We start from the raw sequence: 25,935 nt of genomic DNA, 5'->3' as shown, positions 1-25,935 counted from the left end.
CATTAGTTAGGACTGCTCTGATAAGGGTATACCGTGAAGATTGGTAGAGCAGCTTAGTATACATTTTTTGCAAAAGACGTATCAACCAAATACCCTGTTTTTTACATCTTTTACTAGCACTTGCGGATTACTGCAACATTTTTTCAAACTGAGTGTTTTTGGTTTTACTATTCTCTTTCGTGTCTTCAGGTTTCTTGGTGGTGTGTGAACATGATCATACAGACTTGTTCACTGTGCAAGTAGCCCATGTGTTCCTGTTTCCATAATTGTTCTCTTGTGTCTACAAGACTGGGGAGTTCCACCACTCCTCTTGGGCTATCTGCACAAAAGCTGTTCTACCCTGTATGCACACATGGATTTTTCCTCTCTGAACCCTGTTCACACAGGTTATATACAGATGATCAGGTTTTTAAATACATCAGATAGGGATTGCATACATTAGTTAGGACTGCTCTGATAAGGGTATACCGTGAAGATTGGTAGAGCAGCTTAGTATACATTTTTTGCAAAAAACGTATCAACCAAATACCCTGTTTTTTACATCTTTTACTAGCACTTGCGGATTACTGCAACATTTTTTCAAACTGAGTGTTTTTGGTTTTACTATTCTCTTTCGTGTCTTCAGGTTTCTTGGTGGTGTGTGAACATGATCATACAGACTTGTTCACTGTGCAAGTAGCCCATGTGTTCCTGTTTCCATAATTGTTCTCTTGTGTCTACAAGACTGGGGAGTTCCACCACTCCTCTTGGGCTATCTGCACAAAAGCTGTTCTACCCTGTATGCACACATGGATTTTTCCTCTCTGAACCCTGTTCACACAGGTTATATACAGATGATCAGGTTTTTAAATACATCAGATAGGGATTGCATACATTAGTTAGGACTGCTCTGATAAGGGTATACCGTGAAGATTGGTAGAGCAGCTTAGTATACATTTTTTGCAAAAAACGTATCAACCAAATACCCTGTTTTTTACATCTTTTACTAGCACTTGCGGATTACTGCAACATTTTTTCAAACTGAGTGTTTTTGGTTTTACTATTCTCTTTCGTGTCTTCAGGTTTCTTGGTGGTGTGTGAACATGATCATACAGACTTGTTCACTGTGCAAGTAGCCCATGTGTTCCTGTTTCCATAATTGTTCTCTTGTGTCTACAAGACTGGGGAGTTCCACCACTCCTCTTGGGCTATCTGCACAAAAGCTGTTCTACCCTGTATGCACACATGGATTTTTCCTCTCTGAACCCTGTTCACACAGGTTATATACAGATGATCAGGTTTTTAAATACATCAGATAGGGATTGCATACATTAGTTAGGACTGCTCTGATAAGGGTATACCGTGAAGATTGGTAGAGCAGCTTAGTATACATTTTTTGCAAAAAACGTATCAACCAAATACCCTGTTTTTTACATCTTTTACTAGCACTTGCGGATTACTGCAACATTTTTTCAAACTGAGTGTTTTTGGTTTTACTATTCTCTTTCGTGTCTTCAGGTTTCTTGGTGGTGTGTGAACATGATCATACAGACTTGTTCACTGTGCAAGTAGCCCATGTGTTCCTGTTTCCATAATTGTTCTCTTGTGTCTACAAGACTGGGGAGTTCCACCACTCCTCTTGGGCTATCTGCACAAAAGCTGTTCTACCCTGTATGCACACATGGATTTTTCCTCTCTGAACCCTGTTCACACAGGTTATATACAGATGATCAGGTTTTTAAATACATCAGATAGGGATTGCATACATTAGTTAGGACTGCTCTGATAAGGGTATACCGTGAAGATTGGTAGAGCAGCTTAGTATACATTTTTTGCAAAAAACGTATCAACCAAATACCCTGTTTTTTACATCTTTTACTAGCACTTGCGGATTACTGCAACATTTTTTCAAACTGAGTGTTTTTGGTTTTACTATTCTCTTTCGTGTCTTCAGGTTTCTTGGTGGTGTGTGAACATGATCATACAGACTTGTTCACTGTGCAAGTAGCCCATGTGTTCCTGTTTCCATAATTGTTCTCTTGTGTCTACAAGACTGGGGAGTTCCACCACTCCTCTTGGGCTATCTGCACAAAAGCTGTTCTACCCTGTATGCACACATGGATTTTTCCTCTCTGAACCCTGTTCACACAGGTTATATACAGATGATCAGGTTTTTAAATACATCAGATAGGGATTGCATACATTAGTTAGGACTGCTCTGATAAGGGTATACCGTGAAGATTGGTAGAGCAGCTTAGTATACATTTTTTGCAAAAAACGTATCAACCAAATACCCTGTTTTTTACATCTTTTACTAGCACTTGCGGATTACTGCAACATTTTTTCAAACTGAGTGTTTTTGGTTTTACTATTCTCTTTCGTGTCTTCAGGTTTCTTGGTGGTGTGTGAACATGATCATACAGACTTGTTCACTGTGCAAGTAGCCCATGTGTTCCTGTTTCCATAATTGTTCTCTTGTGTCTACAAGACTGGGGAGTTCCACCACTCCTCTTGGGCTATCTGCACAAAAGCTGTTCTACCCTGTATGCACACATGGATTTTTCCTCTCTGAACCCTGTTCACACAAGTTATATACAGATGATCAGGTTTTTAAATACATCAGATAGGGATTGCATACATTAGTTAGGACTGCTCTGATAAGGGTATACCGTGAAGATTGGTAGAGCAGCTTAGTATACATTTTTTGCAAAAGACGTATCAACCAAATACCCTGTTTTTTACATCTTTTACTAGCACTTGCGGATTACTGCAACATTTTTTCAAACTGAGTGTTTTTGGTTTTACTATTCTCTTTCGTGTCTTCAGGTTTCTTGGTGGTGTGTGAACATGATCATACAGACTTGTTCACTGTGCAAGTAGCCCATGTGTTCCTGTTTCCATAATTGTTCTCTTGTGTCTACAAGACTGGGGAGTTCCACCACTCCTCTTGGGCTATCTGCACAAAAGCTGTTCTACCCTGTATGCACACATGGATTTTTCCTCTCTGAACCCTGTTCACACAGGTTATATACAGATGATCAGGTTTTTAAATACATCAGATAGGGATTGCATACATTAGTTAGGACTGCTCTGATAAGGGTATACCGTGAAGATTGGTAGAGCAGCTTAGTATACATTTTTTGCAAAAAACGTATCAACCAAATACCCTGTTTTTTACATCTTTTACTAGCACTTGCGGATTACTGCAACATTTTTTCAAACTGAGTGTTTTTGGTTTTACTATTCTCTTTCGTGTCTTCAGGTTTCTTGGTGGTGTGTGAACATGATCATACAGACTTGTTCACTGTGCAAGTAGCCCATGTGTTCCTGTTTCCATAATTGTTCTCTTGTGTCTACAAGACTGGGGAGTTCCACCACTCCTCTTGGGCTATCTGCACAAAAGCTGTTCTACCCTGTATGCACACATGGATTTTTCCTCTCTGAACCCTGTTCACACAGGTTATATACAGATGATCAGGTTTTTAAATACATCAGATAGGGATTGCATACATTAGTTAGGACTGCTCTGATAAGGGTATACCGTGACGATTGGTAGAGCAGCTTAGTATACATTTTTTGCAAAAAACGTATCAACCAAATACCCTGTTTTTTACATCTTTTACTAGCACTTGCGGATTACTGCAACATTTTTTCAAACTGAGTGTTTTTGGTTTTACTATTCTCTTTCGTGTCTTCAGGTTTCTTGGTGGTGTGTGAACATGATCATACAGACTTGTTCACTGTGCAAGTAGCCCATGTGTTCCTGTTTCCATAATTGTTCTCTTGTGTCTACAAGACTGGGGAGTTCCACCACTCCTCTTGGGCTATCTGCACAAAAGCTGTTCTACCCTGTATGCACACATGGATTTTTCCTCTCTGAACCCTGTTCACACAGGTTATATACAGATGATCAGGTTTTTAAATACATCAGATAGGGATTGCATACATTAGTTAGGACTGCTCTGATAAGGGTATACCGTGAAGATTGGTAGAGCAGCTTAGTATACATTTTTTGCAAAAAACGTATCAACCAAATACCCTGTTTTTTACATCTTTTACTAGCACTTGCGGATTACTGCAACATTTTTTCAAACTGAGTGTTTTTGGTTTTACTATTCTCTTTCGTGTCTTCAGGTTTCTTGGTGGTGTGTGAACATGATCATACAGACTTGTTCACTGTGCAAGTAGCCCATGTGTTCCTGTTTCCATAATTGTTCTCTTGTGTCTACAAGACTGGGGAGTTCCACCACTCCTCTTGGGCTATCTGCACAAAAGCTGTTCTACCCTGTATGCACACATGGATTTTTCCTCTCTGAACCCTGTTCACACAGGTTATATACAGATGATCAGGTTTTTAAATACATCAGATAGGGATTGCATACATTAGTTAGGACTGCTCTGATAAGGGTATACCGTGAAGATTGGTAGAGCAGCTTAGTATACATTTTTTGCAAAAAACGTATCAACCAAATACCCTGTTTTTTACATCTTTTACTAGCACTTGCGGATTACTGCAACATTTTTTCAAACTGAGTGTTTTTGGTTTTACTATTCTCTTTCGTGTCTTCAGGTTTCTTGGTGGTGTGTGAACATGATCATACAGACTTGTTCACTGTGCAAGTAGCCCATGTGTTCCTGTTTCCATAATTGTTCTCTTGTGTCTACAAGACTGGGGAGTTCCACCACTCCTCTTGGGCTATCTGCACAAAAGCTGTTCTACCCTGTATGCACACATGGATTTTTCCTCTCTGAACCCTGTTCACACAGGTTATATACAGATGATCAGGTTTTTAAATACATCAGATAGGGATTGCATACATTAGTTAGGACTGCTCTGATAAGGGTATACCGTGAAGATTGGTAGAGCAGCTTAGTATACATTTTTTGCAAAAAACGTATCAACCAAATACCCTGTTTTTTACATCTTTTACTAGCACTTGCGGATTACTGCAACATTTTTTCAAACTGAGTGTTTTTGGTTTTACTATTCTCTTTCGTGTCTTCAGGTTTCTTGGTGGTGTGTGAACATGATCATACAGACTTGTTCACTGTGCAAGTAGCCCATGTGTTCCTGTTTCCATAATTGTTCTCTTGTGTCTACAAGACTGGGGAGTTCCACCACTCCTCTTGGGCTATCTGCACAAAAGCTGTTCTACCCTGTATGCACACATGGATTTTTCCTCTCTGAACCCTGTTCACACAGGATATATACAGATGATCAGGTTTTTAAATACATCAGATAGGGATTGCATACATTAGTTAGGACTGCTCTGATAAGGGTATACCGTGAAGATTGGTAGAGCAGCTTAGTATACATTTTTTGCAAAAAACGTATCAACCAAATACCCTGTTTTTTACATCTTTTACTAGCACTTGCGGATTACTGCAACATTTTTTCAAACTGAGTGTTTTTAGTTTTACTATTCTCTTTCGTGTCTTCAGGTTTCTTGGTGGTGTGTGAACATGATCATACAGACTGGTTCACTGTGCAAGTAGCCCATGTGTTCCTGTTTCCATAATTGTTCTCTTGTGTCTACAAGACTGGGGAGTTCCACCACTCCTCTTGGGCTATCTGCACAAAAGCTGTTCTACCCTGTATGCACACATGGATTTTTCCTCTCTGAACCCTGTTCACACAGGTTATATACAGATGATCAGGTTTTTAAATACATCAGATAGGGATTGCATACATTAGTTAGGACTGCTCTGATAAGGGTATACCGTGAAGATTGGTAGAGCAGCTTAGTATACATTTTTTGCAAAAAACGTATCAACCAAATACCCTGTTTTTTACATCTTTTACTAGCACTTGCGGATTACTGCAACATTTTTTCAAACTGAGTGTTTTTGGTTTTACTATTCTCTTTCGTGTCTTCAGGTTTCTTGGTGGTGTGTGAACATGATCATACAGACTTGTTCACTGTGCAAGTAGCCCATGTGTTCCTGTTTCCATAATTGTTCTCTTGTGTCTACAAGACTGGGGAGTTCCACCACTCCTCTTGGGCTATCTGCACAAAAGCTGTTCTACCCTGTATGCACACATGGATTTTTCCTCTCTGAACCCTGTTCACACAGGTTATATACAGATGATCAGGTTTTTAAATACATCAGATAGGGATTGCATACATTAGTTAGGACTGCTCTGATAAGGGTATACCGTGAAGATTGGTAGAGCAGCTTAGTATACATTTTTTGCAAAAAACGTATCAACCAAATACCCTGTTTTTTACATCTTTTACTAGCACTTGCGGATTACTGCAACATTTTTTCAAACTGAGTGTTTTTGGTTTTACTATTCTCTTTCGTGTCTTCAGGTTTCTTGGTGGTGTGTGAACATGATCATACAGACTTGTTCACTGTGCAAGTAGCCCATGTGTTCCTGTTTCCATAATTGTTCTCTTGTGTCTACAAGACTGGGGAGTTCCACCACTCCTCTTGGGCTATCTGCACAAAAGCTGTTCTACCCTGTATGCACACATGGATTTTTCCTCTCTGAACCCTGTTCACACAGGTTATATACAGATGATCAGGTTTTTAAATACATCAGATAGGGATTGCATACATTAGTTAGGACTGCTCTGATAAGGGTATACCGTGAAGATTGGTAGAGCAGCTTAGTATACATTTTTTGCAAAAAACGTATCAACCAAATACCCTGTTTTTTACATCTTTTACTAGCACTTGCGGATTACTGCAACATTTTTTCAAACTGAGTGTTTTTGGTTTTACTATTCTCTTTCGTGTCTTCAGGTTTCTTGGTGGTGTGTGAACATGATCATACAGACTTGTTCACTGTGCAAGTAGCCCATGTGTTCCTGTTTCCATAATTGTTCTCTTGTGTCTACAAGACTGGGGAGTTCCACCACTCCTCTTGGGCTATCTGCACAAAAGCTGTTCTACCCTGTATGCACACATGGATTTTTCCTCTCTGAACCCTGTTCACACAGGTTATATACAGATGATCAGGTTTTTAAATACATCAGATAGGGATTGCATACATTAGTTAGGACTGCTCTGATAAGGGTATACCGTGAAGATTGGTAGAGCAGCTTAGTATACATTTTTTGCAAAAAACGTATCAACCAAATACCCTGTTTTTTACATCTTTTACTAGCACTTGCGGATTACTGCAACATTTTTTCAAACTGAGTGTTTTTGGTTTTACTATTCTCTTTCGTGTCTTCAGGTTTCTTGGTGGTGTGTGAACATGATCATACAGACTTGTTCACTGTGCAAGTAGCCCATGTGTTCCTGTTTCCATAATTGTTCTCTTGTGTCTACAAGACTGGGGAGTTCCACCACTCCTCTTGGGCTATCTGCACAAAAGCTGTTCTACCCTGTATGCACACATGGATTTTTCCTCTCTGAACCCTGTTCACACAGGTTATATACAGATGATCAGGTTTTTAAATACATCAGATAGGGATTGCATACATTAGTTAGGACTGCTCTGATAAGGGTATACCGTGAAGATTGGTAGAGCAGCTTAGTATACATTTTTTGCAAAAAACGTATCAACCAATTACCCTGTTTTTTACATCTTTTACTAGCACTTGCGGATTACTGCAACATTTTTTCAAACTGAGTGTTTTTGGTTTTACTATTCTCTTTCGTGTCTTCAGGTTTCTTGGTGGTGTGTGAACATGATCATACAGACTTGTTCACTGTGCAAGTAGCCCATGTGTTCCTGTTTCCATAATTGTTCTCTTGTGTCTACAAGACTGGGGAGTTCCACCACTCCTCTTGGGCTATCTGCACAAAAGCTGTTCTACCCTGTATGCACACATGGATTTTTCCTCTCTGAACCCTGTTCACACAGGTTATATACAGATGATCAGGTTTTTAAATACATCAGATAGGGATTGCATACATTAGTTAGGACTGCTCTGATAAGGGTATACCGTGAAGATTGGTAGAGCAGCTTAGTATACATTTTTTGCAAAAAACGTATCAACCAAATACCCTGTTTTTTACATCTTTTACTAGCACTTGCGGATTACTGCAACATTTTTTCAAACTGAGTGTTTTTGGTTTTACTATTCTCTTTCGTGTCTTCAGGTTTCTTGGTGGTGTGTGAACATGATCATACAGACTTGTTCACTGTGCAAGTAGCCCATGTGTTCCTGTTTCCATAATTGTTCTCTTGTGTCTACAAGACTGGGGAGTTCCACCACTCCTCTTGGGCTATCTGCACAAAAGCTGTTCTACCCTGTATGCACACATGGATTTTTCCTCTCTGAACCCTGTTCACACAGGTTATATACAGATGATCAGGTTTTTAAATACATCAGATAGGGATTGCATACATTAGTTAGGACTGCTCTGATAAGGGTATACCGTGAAGATTGGTAGAGCAGCTTAGTATACATTTTTTGCAAAAAACGTATCAACCAAATACCCTGTTTTTTACATCTTTTACTAGCACTTGCGGATTACTGCAACATTTTTTCAAACTGAGTGTTTTTGGTTTTACTATTCTCTTTCGTGTCTTCAGGTTTCTTGGTGGTGTGTGAACATGATCATACAGACTTGTTCACTGTGCAAGTAGCCCATGTGTTCCTGTTTCCATAATTGTTCTCTTGTGTCTACAAGACTGGGGAGTTCCACCACTCCTCTTGGGCTATCTGCACAAAAGCTGTTCTACCCTCTATGCACACATGGATTTTTCCTCTCTGAACCCTGTTCACACAGGTTATATACAGATGATCAGGTTTTTAAATACATCAGATAGGGATTGCATACATTAGTTAGGACTGCTCTGATAAGGGTATACCGTGAAGATTGGTAGAGCAGCTTAGTATACATTTTTTGCAAAAAACGTATCAACCAAATACCCTGTTTTTTACATCTTTTACTAGCACTTGCGGATTACTGCAACATTTTTTCAAACTGAGTGTTTTTGGTTTTACTATTCTCTTTCGTGTCTTCAGGTTTCTTGGTGGTGTGTGAACATGATCATACAGACTTGTTCACTGTGCAAGTAGCCCATGTGTTCCTGTTTCCATAATTGTTCTCTTGTGTCTACAAGACTGGGGAGTTCCACCACTCCTCTTGGGCTATCTGCACAAAAGCTGTTCTACCCTGTATGCACACATGGATTTTTCCTCTCTGAACCCTGTTCACACAGGTTATATACAGATGATCAGGTTTTTAAATACATCAGATAGGGATTGCATACATTAGTTAGGACTGCTCTGATAAGGGTATACCGTGAAGATTGGTAGAGCAGCTTAGTATACATTTTTTGCAAAAAACGTATCAACCAAATACCCTGTTTTTTACATCTTTTACTAGCACTTGCGGATTACTGCAACATTTTTTCAAACTGAGTGTTTTTGGTTTTACTATTCTCTTTCGTGTCTTCAGGTTTCTTGGTGGTGTGTGAACATGATCATACAGACTTGTTCACTGTGCAAGTAGCCCATGTGTTCCTGTTTCCATAATTGTTCTCTTGTGTCTACAAGACTGGGGAGTTCCACCACTCCTCTTGGGCTATCTGCACAAAAGCTGTTCTACCCTGTATGCACACATGGATTTTTCCTCTCTGAACCCTGTTCACACAGGTTATATACAGATGATCAGGTTTTTAAATACATCAGATAGGGATTGCATACATTAGTTAGGACTGCTCTGATAAGGGTATACCGTGAAGATTGGTAGAGCAGCTTAGTATACATTTTTTGCAAAAAACGTATCAACCAAATACCCTGTTTTTTACATCTTTTACTAGCACTTGCGGATTACTGCAACATTTTTTCAAACTGAGTGTTTTTGGTTTTACTATTCTCTTTCGTGTCTTCAGGTTTCTTGGTGGTGTGTGAACATGATCATACAGACTTGTTCACTGTGCAAGTAGCCCATGTGTTCCTGTTTCCATAATTGTTCTCTTGTGTCTACAAGACTGGGGAGTTCCACCACTCCTCTTGGGCTATCTGCACAAAAGCTGTTCTACCCTATATGCACACATGGATTTTTCCTCTCTGAACCCTGTTCACACAGGTTATATACAGATGATCAGGTTTTTAAATACATCAGATAGGGATTGCATACATTAGTTAGGACTGCTCTGATAAGGGTATACCGTGAAGATTGGTAGAGCAGCTTAGTATACATTTTTTGCAAAAAACGTATCAACCAAATACCCTGTTTTTTACATCTTTTACTAGCACTTGCGGATTACTGCAACATTTTTTCAAACTGAGTGTTTTTGGTTTTACTATTCTCTTTCGTGTCTTCAGGTTTCTTGGTGGTGTGTGAACATGATCATACAGACTTGTTCACTGTGCAAGTAGCCCATGTGTTCCTGTTTCCATAATTGTTCTCTTGTGTCTACAAGACTGGGGAGTTCCACCACTCCTCTTGGGCTATCTGCACAAAAGCTGTTCTACCCTGTATGCACACATGGATTTTTCCTCTCTGAACCCTGTTCACACAGGTTATATACAGATGATCAGGTTTTTAAATACATCAGATAGGGATTGCATACATTAGTTAGGACTGCTCTGATAAGGGTATACCGTGAAGATTGGTAGAGCAGCTTAGTATACATTTTTTGCAAAAAACGTATCAACCAAATACCCTGTTTTTTACATCTTTTACTAGCACTTGCGGATTACTGCAACATTTTTTCAAACTGAGTGTTTTTGGTTTTACTATTCTCTTTCGTGTCTTCAGGTTTCTTGGTGGTGTGTGAACATGATCATACAGACTTGTTCACTGTGCAAGTAGCCCATGTGTTCCTGTTTCCATAATTGTTCTCTTGTGTCTACAAGACTGGGGAGTTCCACCACTCCTCTTGGGCTATCTGCACAAAAGCTGTTCTACCCTGTATGCACACATGGATTTTTCCTCTCTGAACCCTGTTCACACAGGTTATATACAGATGATCAGGTTTTTAAATACATCAGATAGGGATTGCATACATTAGTTAGGACTGCTCTGATAAGGGTATACCGTGAAGATTGGTAGAGCAGCTTAGTATACATTTTTTGCAAAAAACGTATCAACCAAATACCCTGTTTTTTACATCTTTTACTAGCACTTGCGGATTACTGCAACATTTTTTCAAACTGAGTGTTTTTGGTTTTACTATTCTCTTTCGTGTCTTCAGGTTTCTTGGTGGTGTGTGAACATGATCATACAGACTTGTTCACTGTGCAAGTAGCCCATGTGTTCCTGTTTCCATAATTGTTCTCTTGTGTCTACAAGACTGGGGAGTTCCACCACTCCTCTTGGGCTATCTGCACAAAAGCTGTTCTACCCTATATGCACACATGGATTTTTCCTCTCTGAACCCTGTTCACACAGGTTATATACAGATGATCAGGTTTTTAAATACATCAGATAGGGATTGCATACATTAGTTAGGACTGCTCTGATAAGGGTATACCGTGAAGATTGGTAGAGCAGCTTAGTATACATTTTTTGCAAAAAACGTATCAACCAAATACCCTGTTTTTTACATCTTTTACTAGCACTTGCGGATTACTGCAACATTTTTTCAAACTGAGTGTTTTTGGTTTTACTATTCTCTTTCGTGTCTTCAGGTTTCTTGGTGGTGTGTGAACATGATCATACAGACTTGTTCACTGTGCAAGTAGCCCATGTGTTCCTGTTTCCATAATTGTTCTCTTGTGTCTACAAGACTGGGGAGTTCCACCACTCCTCTTGGGCTATCTGCACAAAAGCTGTTCTACCCTGTATGCACACATGGATTTTTCCTCTCTGAACCCTGTTCACACAGGTTATATACAGATGATCAGGTTTTTAAATACATCAGATAGGGATTGCATACATTAGTTAGGACTGCTCTGATAAGGGTATACCGTGAAGATTGGTAGAGCAGCTTAGTATACATTTTTTGCAAAAAACGTATCAACCAAATACCCTGTTTTTTACATCTTTTACTAGCACTTGCGGATTACTGCAACATTTTTTCAAACTGAGTGTTTTTGGTTTTACTATTCTCTTTCGTGTCTTCAGGTTTCTTGGTGGTGTGTGAACATGATCATACAGACTTGTTCACTGTGCAAGTAGCCCATGTGTTCCTGTTTCAATACAAGTGTATGGAGTGAGTCTGCGCCCACTGGCCGGGAGTATGTGCAAATGCATACATTCCCTCCGTTCCCAAGTCTGAAACCGGCAAATCTCTGCAGCGCACAGTGCGTGTGCTGGAGGGATTCATAAGTCTACATGCACACAGAGTGATTGCAGACGTATCTGTTTTGACAGCATAACCCCTTTAAAGAGAATCTGTCAGTAAGATCAGCACTCTTAAGTTGTCTATGTATGTATGTAAGTTATAGCGAGTTGAATAAAATTATATATCAACATTTTTCATTACATGTACATGAGCTGTTAAAATCTATGGACTGGACATACAGTTAGGACCAGAAATATTTGTACAGTGATACAAGGTTTGATATTTTAACTGTTTATGTAAACATATTCAAGATACAGTTATGTGATTAATATGAGCTTAAAGTGCCAACTCTCAGCTTTATTTTGAGGGTATTCAAATCCTAATTGGAGAAAGGGTTTAGGAATACCAGCTCTAATATTTAGCTGTCTCTATTTAAAGAGACCAAAAGTAATTGGGAAATTATCTCAAAAGTTCTTTAATGGGTTGCATGGGCTACCATCATCAATTAAGCAGATAAAAGGTCTGGAACTGATTCTATGTGTGGCTTTTGCATTTCGAAGCTGTGGTTGTGAACCCACATGTGGTCAAAGTAGCTCTCAATCGAAGAGAAACACACCATTACTAGGCTGAAAAAAAAGAAGAAATCCATTAGATAGCAGAAATGTTAGGAGTGGCCCAATCAACAGTCTGGCCACTCCTAAAGAGTGCACTAGTGAGCTTGGGAACTCCAAAAGGCCTAGATGTCAAAATCTTTCAGCGGTGAAGAAAAACCCCTTCATAACATCTAACCAAGTGAACAACACTTTCCAGGAAGTAGGCTTTTCAGTATCTAAAAGAAAACAAGCAAATACAGAGGGATCAACATAAGGTGCAAACCATTGATCAGCCTTAAAAATAGAAAGGCCAGGTTATACTTTACCACAAAACATTTAAAGAAGCCAGCCCTGTCCTGGAAAAGCAATCTTTGGACAGATGAAACTAAGATCAACTTGTACCAGAATGATGGGAAGAAGAACATATTGAGAAGGTGCAAAACAGCTCATGAATGATGCAAAGCACACCACATCCTCTGTACAACATGGTGAAAGTAATGTGCTGGCATGGGCACGCTTAGCTTCCAATGGCACTGTGTCACTAGTGTTTATTGATGATATGAATATATTGATGAATTCTGAAGTGTACAGGGCTATACTTTTCTTCTCAGATCCAACCAAATGCAGCAATGTTGATTGGATGCCGCTTCATAGTACAGATGGACAATGACCCAAAACATACTGTGAAAGCAACTGAGGAGTTTTTAAGGCAAAGAAGTGGAATATTCTGCAATGGCGAAATTAATCACCAAATCTCTGCCCCATTGAGAAGCATTTCACATTCTTAAGACAAAACTTAAAGCAGAGAGACTCACAAACCAGCTACAACTGAAGACGGCTGCAGTAAAGGCCTGGCAAAGCATCACAAAGGAGGAATTTGGGTGTTTAGTGATGTCCATGACTTCCAGACTTCAAGCAATCATTGCCTGGAAAGGATTCACTACAAAGTATTAAAGATGAAATTTTTATTTATGATAAAGTTAATGTATCCAATTACGGTACTTTTGAGCCCCGGAAATGAGGAGGCTTTGCAGAAAAATGGTTGAAATTCCTAAACATTTCACATGACTTATTTTTTCAACCCTTTTATTTAAACCTGAAAGTCTACACTTCAATTGCATCTAATTTCTTTCATTTTAAACAGAAAATAATGGTCTGCAGAGCTGAAATCACAAAGATTCAGTCACTATCAAAATATTTCTGGACCTAACTGTAGATCTGCATGAGAATCTGCCTCCAAAACTTATTGTAAATGAAAGGGGGTGCTACCAGTGTGAGACTGACAGTCTGCCCTCTTAATCTACATGTCTCACACTGATAACAACTCCTTTCATTTACAATAAGCTCTGGAGCAGATTCGCGGGGAGATCTGTGTCTGGCCCATAGATCTTAACAACTAATTTACTTATTAAGAAAACTTGCATTTTTTACAAATACAGTGCCTTGCAAAAATATTCGGTCCCCTGGAACTTTTCAATCTTTTCCCACATATCATGCTTCAAACATAAAAATACCAAATGTAAATTTTTGGTGAAGAATCAACAACAAGTGGAACACAATTGTGAAGTTGAATGAAATTTATTGGTTATTTAAAATTTTTGTGGAAATTCAAAAACTGAAAAGTGAGGCGTGCAATATTATTCGGCCCCTTTAACTTAATACTTTGTTGCGCCACCTTTTGTTGCGATTACAGCTGCAAGTCGCTTTGGGTATGTCTCTATCAGTTTTTAACATCAAGAGACTGAAATTCTTGCCCATTCTTCCTCGGCAAACAGCTCGAGCTCAGTGAGGTTTGATGGAGATCGTTTGTGAACAGCAGTTTTCAGCTCTTTCCACAGATTCTTGATTGGATTGAGGTCTGTACTTTGACTTGGCCATTCTAACACCTGGATACGTTTATTTGCGAACCATTCCATTGTAGATTTTACTTTATGTTTGGGATCATTGTCTTGTTGGAAGACAAATCTTCGTCCCAGTCTCAGACTCCAAAAGGTTTTGTCAAGAATGGTCCTGTATTTGGTTTCTTCCATCTTCCATCATTTTAACCATCTTCCCTGCCCCTGCTGAAGAAAAGCAGGTCCAAACTATGATGCTGCCATCACCATGTTTGACAGTGGGGATGGTGTGTTCAGGGTGATGAGCCTTTACGCCAACCATATCGTTTGACATTGTTGCCAAAAAGTTCGATTTTGGTTTCATCTGACCAGACCACCTTCGTCCACATTTTTGGTGTGTCTCCCAGGTGGCTTGTTGCAAACTTTAAATGACACTTTTTATGGATATCTTTGAGAAATGGCTTTCTTCTTGCCACTCTTCCATAAAGGCCAGATTTATGCAGTGTACGATTGTTGTTCTATGGACAGACTGTCCCACCTCAGCTGTAGATCTCTTTAGTTCATCCAGAGTGATCATGGGCCTCTTGGCTGCATCTCTGATCAGTCTTCTCCTTGTTTGAGATAAAAGTTTAGAGGGACGGCCGGGTCTTAGTAGATTTGCAGTGGTATGATACTTGCACAGGGCTCCTTGGGTTGTTTAAAGTTTTGGAAATCATTTTGTATCCAAATCCGGCTTTAAACTTCTCCACAACAGTATCACGGACCTGCCTGTTGTGTTCCTTGGTCTTCATTATGCTCTCTGTGCTTCAAACAGAACTGAGACTATCACAGAGCAGGTGCATTTATACGGAGACTTGATTACACACAGGTGGATTATATTTATCATCATTAGGCATTTAGGACAACATTGGATCATTCAGAGATCCACAATGAACTTCTGGAGTGAGTTTGCGGCACTGAAAGTAAAGGGGCCTAATAATATTGCACACCCCACTTTTCAGTTTTTGAATTTCCACAAAAATTTAAACTAACCAAAAAATTTAGTTCAACTTCACAATTGTGTTCTACTTGTTGTTGATTCTACACCAAAAAAATACATTTATGTTTGAAGCATGATATGTGGGAAAAGGTTGAAAGGTTCCAGGGGGCCGAATACTTTCGCAAGGCTATGTGCACACATTGCGGATTGGGGTGCAGAATTTTCTGCACAAAATCCGCATCTCCTGGCAGAAAACGCAGGTGCGGATTTGACGCGTTTTTTTATGCGGATTTGGTGCATTTTTGTTGCGGATTTGATGTTGATTTTGTGCGGATTTTTTGCATTTTTTTACCCCTGCGGATTTCTATAATGGAAGGGTTCAGAAATGCTGCAGTTCCGCACAAAAGAATTGACATGCTACTTCTTTTGATCCGCAGCGGTTTTTATGCGGATTTTTCCGCACCATTAGCACAGCATTTTTTTTCTCTATTGATTTACATTGTACTGTAAATCACTTTGCGGAACTGCAGCGTTTCTGCACGGAAAAAAAAAAAGCTGTGGATCCGCACTAAATCCGCATCGTGTGCACGCAGCCTTAGACATCGGATCGCAGATGTCAAGGTATCATTTCATTCAACTTTCTATTACCTACATGCCCATATAGACAACTTAGGATGGTTGATCTTGGTGACAGATTTCCTTTAATGGATCATACATTAGAACACAGCTTGAACAATGATTATGAAATCCGAAATGTTGGCCTACTGAAATGTATATTCAGTAAATGCACTCAATACTTGGTCGGGGCTCCTTTTGCATCAATTACTGTATTAATGCGACATGGCATGGAGGCAATCAGCCTGTGGCACTGCTGAGGTGTTATGGAAGCCCAGGATGCTTTGATAGCAGCCTTCTGCTTGTCTACATTGTTAGATCTGGTGTCTCTCTTCTTCCTCTTGACAATGCACTGTAGATTCTCTATGGGGTTAAAGTCAGGTGAGTTTGCTGGCCAATCAAGCACAGTGATACTGTCGTTTTTATACCAGGTATTGGTACTTTTGGCAGTGTGAACAGGTGCCAAGTCCTGCTGGAGAATGAAATTCCATCTCCAAAAAGCTTGTCGACAGAGGGAAGCATGATGTGCTCTAAAACTTCCTGATAGATGGCTGCACTGACTTTGGTCTTGATAAAACTCAGTGGACCTACACCAGCAGATGACATGGCTCCCCAAACCATCACTGATTGTGGAAGCTTCACACTAGACCTCAAGCAGCTTGGATTGTGTGCATCTCCACTCTTCCTCCAGACTCTGGGACATTGCTTTCCAAATGAAATGCAAAATTTACTTTAATCTGAAAACAACACCTTGCACCACTGAGCAACAGTCCAGTTCTTTTTCTCCTTGGCCCAGGTAAGACACATCTGGCATTGTCTATTGGTCATGAGTGGCTTGACACAAGGAATGTGACACTTGTAGCCCATGTCCTGGATACGTCAGTGTGTGATGGCTCTTGAAGCAATCACTCCAGCAGCAGTCCACTCCTTGTGAATCTCATCCAAAATTTTGAATGGCCTTTTCGTAACAATCCTTTCAAGGCTGCGGATATCCCGGTTGCTTGTGAACCTTTTTCTACCACACTTTTTCCTTCCACTCAATTTTCCACTAATATGCACTCTGTGAACAGCCAGCTTCTTTAGCAATGACCTTTTGTGGTTTACCCTCCTTGTGGAGTGTGTCAGTGACTGATTTGGTCAAGACAGCAGTCTTCCCCATGATTGTGGAGCCTACTGAAACAGACTAAGGGACCTTTTTAAACGCCTTGGAAGCCTTCGCAGGTGTTTTTCGTAAATTATTCTAATTTACTGAGATAATGACATTTGGGTTTTCATAAGCTGTAAGCCATAATCATCAACATTAACAGAAATAAACACATGAAATAGATCGCTCTGTTTGTAATGACTCTATATAATATATGAGATTCACTTTTGTATTAAAGAACTGAAATAAATTAACTTTTTGATTATATTCCAATTTTGTGAGAAGCACCTGTATTTACCAATAAGATGGAAGGAGGACTAGATCTTCAAATGTTTTATTCCAATTCATTAGAGATCTTATACGCAAATCGCAAGATAGAGCTGGATGATATATCATGCTTTTAAGTAACGTTATGTCGGATACACTGGTGGCTCTTTAACAGCAATTGATTAATGAAGCCTTTCATTCTTTCATCAAAGTAAACCCTCAATATATGGTGCGTATTGATCTGCAACAACTTATTGTGTGGTAAGTGCGCAGATAATACTCCCGGATCCTCAATCTATGGATGGCTAAGAATAGGCTTGTGAAGTGCCCTTATATTTGGGTAGTGTGTGCTTACTTATGCTTCTTCCAGTATGTGAGATATATTTATACAAAGAAATGCGGCAGAATGTTGTGTATTAGTGTATATCTAATCATTGAAGATATGAATGACTGCTGTATAGACTATAATTATAGAACTGAGGTACTTAGCACACAATTCTTGTGTATCCATCGGCATAAAAAATGCATACTCAATAGATGAAAACCTATAAATGTAAAACTACTTCTCCAGGGTCAAGGACTCCAAATTTGAAGGGAATCCGTCACCAGGTTTTTGCTACCCCCTCTAAGAGTAAACCTAAGATAGAGACAAAATTAGCAAAAACCCTGCTGTAAGCAAGTAAAACGTAACAGTACATATAAATAACGTAGGGTACATTCCACTGCGACAAAGTGTACCCAAATCGGGACGGTCCTATACTATCACTAAAAGTAAAACCTAACCGTGTGTCAAAATGACCTCAATGTGAATAAGTGCAAAGCAGAGTGGAATGATCTAGGGGCAGAAACCTTGATTCCACTGATGTAACTGGGCTGCTGGCTGCAGTTTTGATAAGATCAGGTTTATTCTGCTGCAGACTTACCAGTTCTCTGAATGCTGAGCTCCGTGTAACCCCGACCCATAACTGATTGGCAGCTTTCTGTGCACACTATGCATAGGCAGAAAGCTGCCAATCAGTGGTGGGGATGGGGTTACACAGAGATATAAGGTTATATGTGAATATGATGGACTACATGGCAGCAGGTTTTCTAGTCCTCTAGTGATAATCTCTTGCTGATAAAACAATGATTTCATCAAAACTACAGCAAGCAGCCCAGTAAGTGATACATTGATGGAATCAAGATCTCTGTCTCTACATTTTGTTGCTATCAGAATGGTTGGCAAATACCTGGTGAAATATTCCATTTTAAGGTCAGGTAAGATCCAAAGGAAAGCCCTGCTTTAGTATTAATAAAATAAAATAAAAAATGTATGAAAAAGAAAATAACGTAAAAACCAATATTTTATAAGGCTAAGTTCATACTATTTTGCAGCGTTTTTTTATGCGTTTTTATGCAAATTTTCAGCTGCGCTTTACAGTACCAGCAAAGTCTATGAGATTTCAGAAATTTCGTGCACACAGCTTGGTTTTGTGTGATCAGGATTTTGTGCTTTGCATGTTTTTTGCACATAGAACATGTCACTTCTTTCAGCGTTTTTTCAGCATTTTTCACCCATTTGAATTAATGGGTGGTGGGAAAAACGCTGAAAAAATGCACCAAAAACGCAGATATCAGGTTGTGCTGTTTTTTTTTTTGTGTCAAAACATGAGTCTATGGAATAGGACTTATTTTTCAACACTAAACTTCATCAGTGTGCACAAGAGACAAATATAGCATGCCAAAACCACATAAAAAATGCAGCAAAAAAAACAATAAAAACCTGCTTTTTTTTCTGCACCTTTTTTCCTGCTAAGAGATCAGGTTTTGCGGTAGAAAAAAAAACGCTGATAAAACACCTAGTGTGAACTCACCCTTAGGCTGCCCTCACACGTTCAGTATTTGGTCAGTATTTTACCTCAGTATTTGTAAGCCAAAACCAGGAGAGGAACAAATAGAGGAAAAGTATAATAGAAACATCTGCACCACTTCTGTATTTATCACCCACTCCTGGTTTTGGGTTACAAATTCTGAGGTAAAATACTGACCAAATACTGAACATGTGACCGTGGCCTTAGTGCTACAACAAATATAATACATGGCTAATTTATGGTAAGATATATTTAGCCATATGTTTTCATTTTTTAGCAATTTCATGGAATATGATAATAAAGCCAACTAGTTTCCGTTTCTCTGTTGCAGTTTTTAAGTGCATTGCAAGCATATTTTAGCAGACGAGGCATCCATGTAGACAGGACAGCTCCCTCATACATTATCTTGTCCTCGAAGCCTCGGAGTAGCAGAGATTCTTTTCTTGATGAAGACAGGCTTTTAGAGACGCAAATGCGTGGTGGTTCCAAGAAGGACACTCAGTGGGTAAGTTGGGGCTTTATATACTGTGCTGGGTCAGATTCTTATCAGTTCTTGGTCCATATGTCTGTTTTTATTACCAGGGTTTCATCAGATTTTCTCATGCAAAAAACTGGTGGAGGTTTCTGTAGCTTGTATTGTTAACGGATGCAACTTGGAGTGTCGGACTGGGGTGTCAAGGGCCCACCAGTGCCCAACTAAGAAGCCCCACTTTACAACTTCATGCAAATGTTACATTATCCTCAATCATAAATGTATATATCTGAGAACTGGGCAGATTGTTAAATGAATGAGATGCTGCCTTTGTCATAGTGATTCAAGTACATTGTGCCAGGTGCTGCGCATATGAAGGGTGGTTACGCACTCCTGCAGAGGGGCCCACCGGAGGATTCTCCTGCTCTCCTGTGGGCCAGTCCAAGCCTGGATGCAAGTGTGCTACAAAGACGGTTATTGAATTTGGGGCTATTCACATCTCCGTGTTCTTTTGTGAACAGAGTGTCCACACAAAAACACAAAGACATATCAGATTTTAATCCCAGTGATGCATCAAATTTACTCATATAAGTCTAGGGGCCCATGAAAATCATGGACAACATTGGTGTGTAAGCCATGTATTGTAATTGATAGGAGAAGCTTTGCAATTATTTTATATTTTCTATGAGAGAATCACAGAAAAAGCACTGATGTCTGAGTGAGGCCTTAAGCTATACATTCACACATCCATGTCTATTTTCATATTTGTGTACAACGGACTGTTTTTCTCTCACATACCATTTGTATTGCCTCGGAGTTGCATCCGTTTTTCTCTCATCCTTTTTTAAAAACTGAATCAGGTCAACTTTTAATTATCCATTGGCCCTTAACAATGGATCAGTAAAAGACGGATGAAACACAGAAGAAAAACTGAGATATAAAGTATGTTTTACATTTTTTCTACGTCTTCCCATAGACTTTAGAGGGGTTGTCAACCTTAGGGGACAATTTATTTTCTTACTTAAATGCATGTAATTCTGGAAAACCCCTTTAAAGCACCACATTTTTTTTATTTGACTGCTGGAGTGATAACTAACCCATGTTCCCTGCCCCTAGTAATACACTTATCAGCCGCCATTTTCTGCTTCCCGTGGCGCAGCTCCAGTCTCAATCCGCCATCTTGTGACTGCAGAAATCAGAGGTAACGGTCACAGGCTCTCAATGCAAGTCTAACGGGAGTCTCGTTCTGGACTCTTTCTGTCTGTCATAGATTTACATTGAGGTGTGACCACCAGCGAGCCCAGCAAACACTGGAGCGATTTGGCAGGTCACAGACTGCAGAAGACGACTGGAGCGGTGCCGAGAACAGAAGAAGACGGCGATCGGTCAGGATATTATTAGGAGCAAAGAACTTTACATCAATGAATCTGGCAGTAAAATAAAAAAACGCTGCAGTGGTGTTTTAATGGTCAAGTCTGATTTGCAAACCAGACGAAAATAGGACGAGTCTCGTGGATCCATTTTAAACTGGATGTGTACGGTATATGGGTTGATGAAACTCTATGCCAGACAGATGTGTCAATATATATAGCCTAGGGGTTAGGTTACTCCACCCTCTTCTTTAGCTAACTTTAGTCAGAAGATTGATAGAAACCTGTCCCTTATACCAAATCAAGTCTAGAAACATGGCATAAAAATTGCCATGTTCACTAGTGACACAAAATGTAATGAACGTCTAATTACCGTACATGTGGCGCTGAGAATAACAATATACATTCTTTTCTTTCAGGCCCAGGAAAGTTTCTACTAATCAACATCAAAGAAGACTGCCATGGACCAGACACAGCTTTTTTTATTGCATTATTTATTTCTGTTACAAAATGATTAATTTAACAAATTTCTAATGGAACTACTGTGCTATATAGTGTACATGATGTAATAAAGTTTCACGTCAAATTGGCACATTATTCAGATTGTTTTATATATGGTATGTGTATTGGATTTCATCCAGGAATTAAATGTCCTTTGAAGCTTTTATTACTTTCTTATAATGTACGGTATGTTTTTGTTTTTTATATGTGTGTTGACATTCATATGTTTTTTTTATTTGATATGATTAACCACTTTAGCCACACTAATCACTAGTGATTTTAAATCATTTTAAAGTCAAATAATCACACAGGCATCAATTCATATGGATATATGTGAAGCATCTCCAAAGTCAAGGCTAGTGCCAGTACACAGGGGACCTGAGCAAGGGTTAGGGCTGGCACAGCCTGGGGGGCCAATGTTTATCTTGCAACTGGTGTGTGCTCTGCTTGTATGGGACAGGCTCAGGAGGTGAACTAACACCATACAGTGTGGGTGTCATCTATGATCGCAGCACAAGGTTCAAAGATAAGAGTAAATGAGCGGCACATCCTTCTGACAATAAGTACAAATTATTTCATGCTTTATTAAAGATTCATTAGAAACATGGAATCCAAAAAATATATAAAACTGACGCGTTTCTGGCGTCTAAGCGCCCCTAGTCATAGGATATGATTCCATGTTGGATTCCATGTTTCTAATGAATCTTTAATAAAATATGAAATCATTTTTCCTTTTCGTTGGACGGATGTGCTGCTCATTTCCTCTTATCCTTAATCCTTTAGCTGAACTTCTCCAGCAGGACTGACACCGGACACACAGATTTCAACCCTCAACATGCAAACATATTATTTTCTGGTTAGCCAATAAAGGTATCACTCCTAGAATACTTCTGTCATCCTTGGGCAGAAAAGTATTCACATCGAACCCTGAACGTCGGATGACATGGCTTGGTGAGCTAATAATCCCCCCTCTATCAAGTGATAAAAGCAGCTTCTATGTAAATGAGTTGTTAAAACACAAATCTTCCTGGCACTCTGCCCCCAGAGTTCATTTTAAATGAAAGGAAGTGTTACCAGTATGAGACATGACAGTCTGATCTACATGTCTCACACGGGTAATGCCCCCTTTAATTTAAAATAAGCTCTGGAGGCAGATTCTCGGGGAGCTCTACATCCAGCCCATAGATCTTACCAGCTCATTTACATAATAAGAACAACATGGATTTCTGTGGAATAAGACGTCGGATCGTAGATATCAAGGTATCATTTTATTCAGCTTCCTATAACCAAAATGCCCATACAGATGGCTTGGGAGGGTTGTTCTTTCTGAGATACTCCCTTTAAGAGTTAAGAAAAGGAAGGTGTGCTTTCTGATGCCTATTAACAACCCCAACCCCCTGCAACATAACTATGGGGCAACGTTCCCCATGGCAGTGTTAACTTTACAATATACAGCAGAGTACAATTACAGTATTGCAGTGCGATAGTGCAACTAATAAAGAGTGTAAAAATTAATCATAAAAAGAATAACTATAAAAGTTAATGAGTTTAGATAGATAAAAATATATTAATATATATGATAGATAGATAGATAGATAGATAGATAGATAGATAGATAGATAGATAGATAGATAGTTAGATAGATAGATAGATAGATAGATAGATAGATAAAAAGTTAGATGCAGATAGAGATAGATCCAGATAGATAGATAATGATAGATAATAGAGATTGATAGATGGATAAATCTTAGATAGATAGATAGATAGATAGATAGATAGATAGATAGATAGATAGATAGATAGAAAGATATGGGATAGACATACAGTACAAACCAAAAGTTTGGACACACCTTCTCATTTAAAGATTTTTCTGCATTTTCATGACTATTAAAATTGTACATTCACACTGAAGGCATCAAAACTATGAATTAACATGTGGACTTATATACTTAACAAAAAGTGTGAAACAACTGAAATGATGTCTTATATTCTAGGTTCTTCAAAATAGCCACCTTTTGCTTTGATGACTGCTTTGCACACTCTTGGCATTCTCTTGATGAGCTTCAAGAGGTAGTCACCGGGAATGGTCTTCCAACAATCTTGAAGGAGTTCCCAGAGATGCTTAGCACTTGTTGGCCCTTTTGCCTTCACTCTGCGGTCCAGCTCACCCCAAACCATTTAGATTGGGTTCAGGTCTGGTGACTGTGGAGGCCAGGTCATCTGGCGCAGCGCCCCATCACTCTCCCTCTTGGTCAAATAGCCCTTACACAGCCTGGACGTGTGTTTGGGGTCATTGTCCTGTTGAAAAATAAATGATGGTCCAACTAAACGCAAACCGGATGGAATAGCATGCCGCTGCAAGATGCTGTGGTAGCCATGCTGGTTCAGTATGCCTTCAATTTTGAATAAAACCCCAAAAGTGTCACCAGCAAAGCACCCCCACACCATCACACCTCCTCGTCCATGCTTCTCGGTGGGAACCAGGCATGTAGAGTCCATCCATTCACCTTTTCTGAGTCGCACAAAGACACAGTGGTTGGAACCAAAGATCTCAAATTTGGACTCATCAGACCAAAGCACAGATTTCTACTGGTCTAATGTCCATTCCTTGTGTTCTTTAGCCCAAACAAGTCTCTTCTGCTTGTTGCCTGTCTTTAGCAGTGGTTTCCTAGCAGCTATTTTATCATGAAGGCCTGCTGGACAATGTCTCCTCTTAACAGTTGTTGTACAGATGTGTCTGCTGCTAGAACTCTGTGTGGCATTGACCTGGTCTCTAATCTGAGCTGCTGTTAACCTGCGATTTCTGAGGCTGGTGACTCAGATAAACATCCTCAGAAGCAGAGGTGACTCTTGGTCTTCCTTTCCTGGGGCGGTCCTCATGTGAGCCAGTTTCTTTGTAGCACTTGATGGTTTTTGCCACTGCACTGGGGGACACTTTCAAAGTTTTCCCAATTTTTCGGACTGACTGACCTTCATTTCTTAAAGTAATTATGGCCACTCGTTTTTCTTTCCTTAGCTGCTTTTTTCTTGCCATAATACAAATTCTAACAGTCTATTCAGTAGGACTATCAGCTGTGTATCCACCAGACTTCTGCTCAACACAACTGATGGTCCCAACCCCATTTATAAGGCAAGAAATCCCACTTATTAAACATGACAGGGCACACCTGTGAAGTGAAAACCATTCCCGGTGACTACCTCTTGAAGCTCATCAAGAGAATGCCAAAAGTGTGCAAAGCAGTCATCAAAGCAAAAGGTGGCTACTTTGAAGAACCTAGAATATAAGACATAATTTCAGTTGTTTCACACTTTTTTGTTACGTATATAATTCCACATGTGTTAATTCATAGTTTTGATGCCTTCAGTGTGAATGTACAATTTTCATAGTCATGAAAACACAGAAAAATCTTTAAATGAGGTGTGTCCAAACTTTTGGTCTGTACTGTAGATAAAAAGTTAGATGCAGATATAGATAGATAGATATGGGATAGATAGATAGATAGATATGGGATAGATAGATAGATAGATAGATAGATAGATAGATAGATAGATAGATAGATAGATAGATAGATAGATAGATAGATAGATAGATAGATATGGCATAGATACAGAGATAGAGATAGATAGATAGATAGATAGATAGATAGATAGATAGATAGATAGATAGATAGATAGATAGATAGATATAGATAGATATGGGATAGATAGATAGATAGATAGATAGATAGATAGATAGATAGATAGATAGATAGATAGATAGATAGATAGATAGATAGATAGATAGATATGGGATAGATAGATAGATAGATAGATAGATAGATAGATAGATAGATAGATAGATAGATATGGGATAGATAGATAGATAGATAGATAGATAGATAGATATGGGATAGATAGATAGATAGATATGGGATAGATAGATAGATAGATAGATAGATAGATAGATAGATAGATAGATAGATAGATAGATAGATAGATATGGGATAGATAGATAGATATGGGATAGATAGATAGATAGATATGGGATAGATAGGTAGATAGATAGATAGATACGGGATCGATAGATAGATAGATAGATAGATAGATAGATAGATAGATAGATAGATAGATAGATAGATAGATAGATAGATATGGGATCGATAGATAGATAGATAGACTCAGCGCCCACAGTCTGGCCATCGAATGTGG

General features: G+C 39.2%; 1 long non-coding RNA gene across 1 annotated transcript in view; it reads left to right on the top strand.

Annotated features, from left to right (window-relative positions):
• LOC138667575 (uncharacterized) overlaps positions 1-21,836 on the top strand; it is a 79,442-nt gene extending 57,606 nt beyond the window's left edge. Inside the window, exons 2-3 of the long non-coding RNA XR_011318830.1 lie at positions 19,736-19,909; positions 21,666-21,836. This is a non-coding gene — a long non-coding RNA (uncharacterized lncRNA). The remainder of the gene's footprint in view (positions 1-19,735; positions 19,910-21,665) is intronic.
• The last annotated feature ends 4,099 nt before the right edge of the window (positions 21,837-25,935 follow it).

The sequence above is a fragment of the Ranitomeya imitator genome, chromosome 2, assembly GCF_032444005.1.
Source record: "Ranitomeya imitator isolate aRanImi1 chromosome 2, aRanImi1.pri, whole genome shotgun sequence".
NCBI classification, from domain to species: domain Eukaryota; kingdom Metazoa; phylum Chordata; class Amphibia; order Anura; family Dendrobatidae; genus Ranitomeya; species Ranitomeya imitator.
Note: the sequence above shows the minus strand (reverse complement) of the source record. Positions and strands in the feature narration are given on the sequence as shown.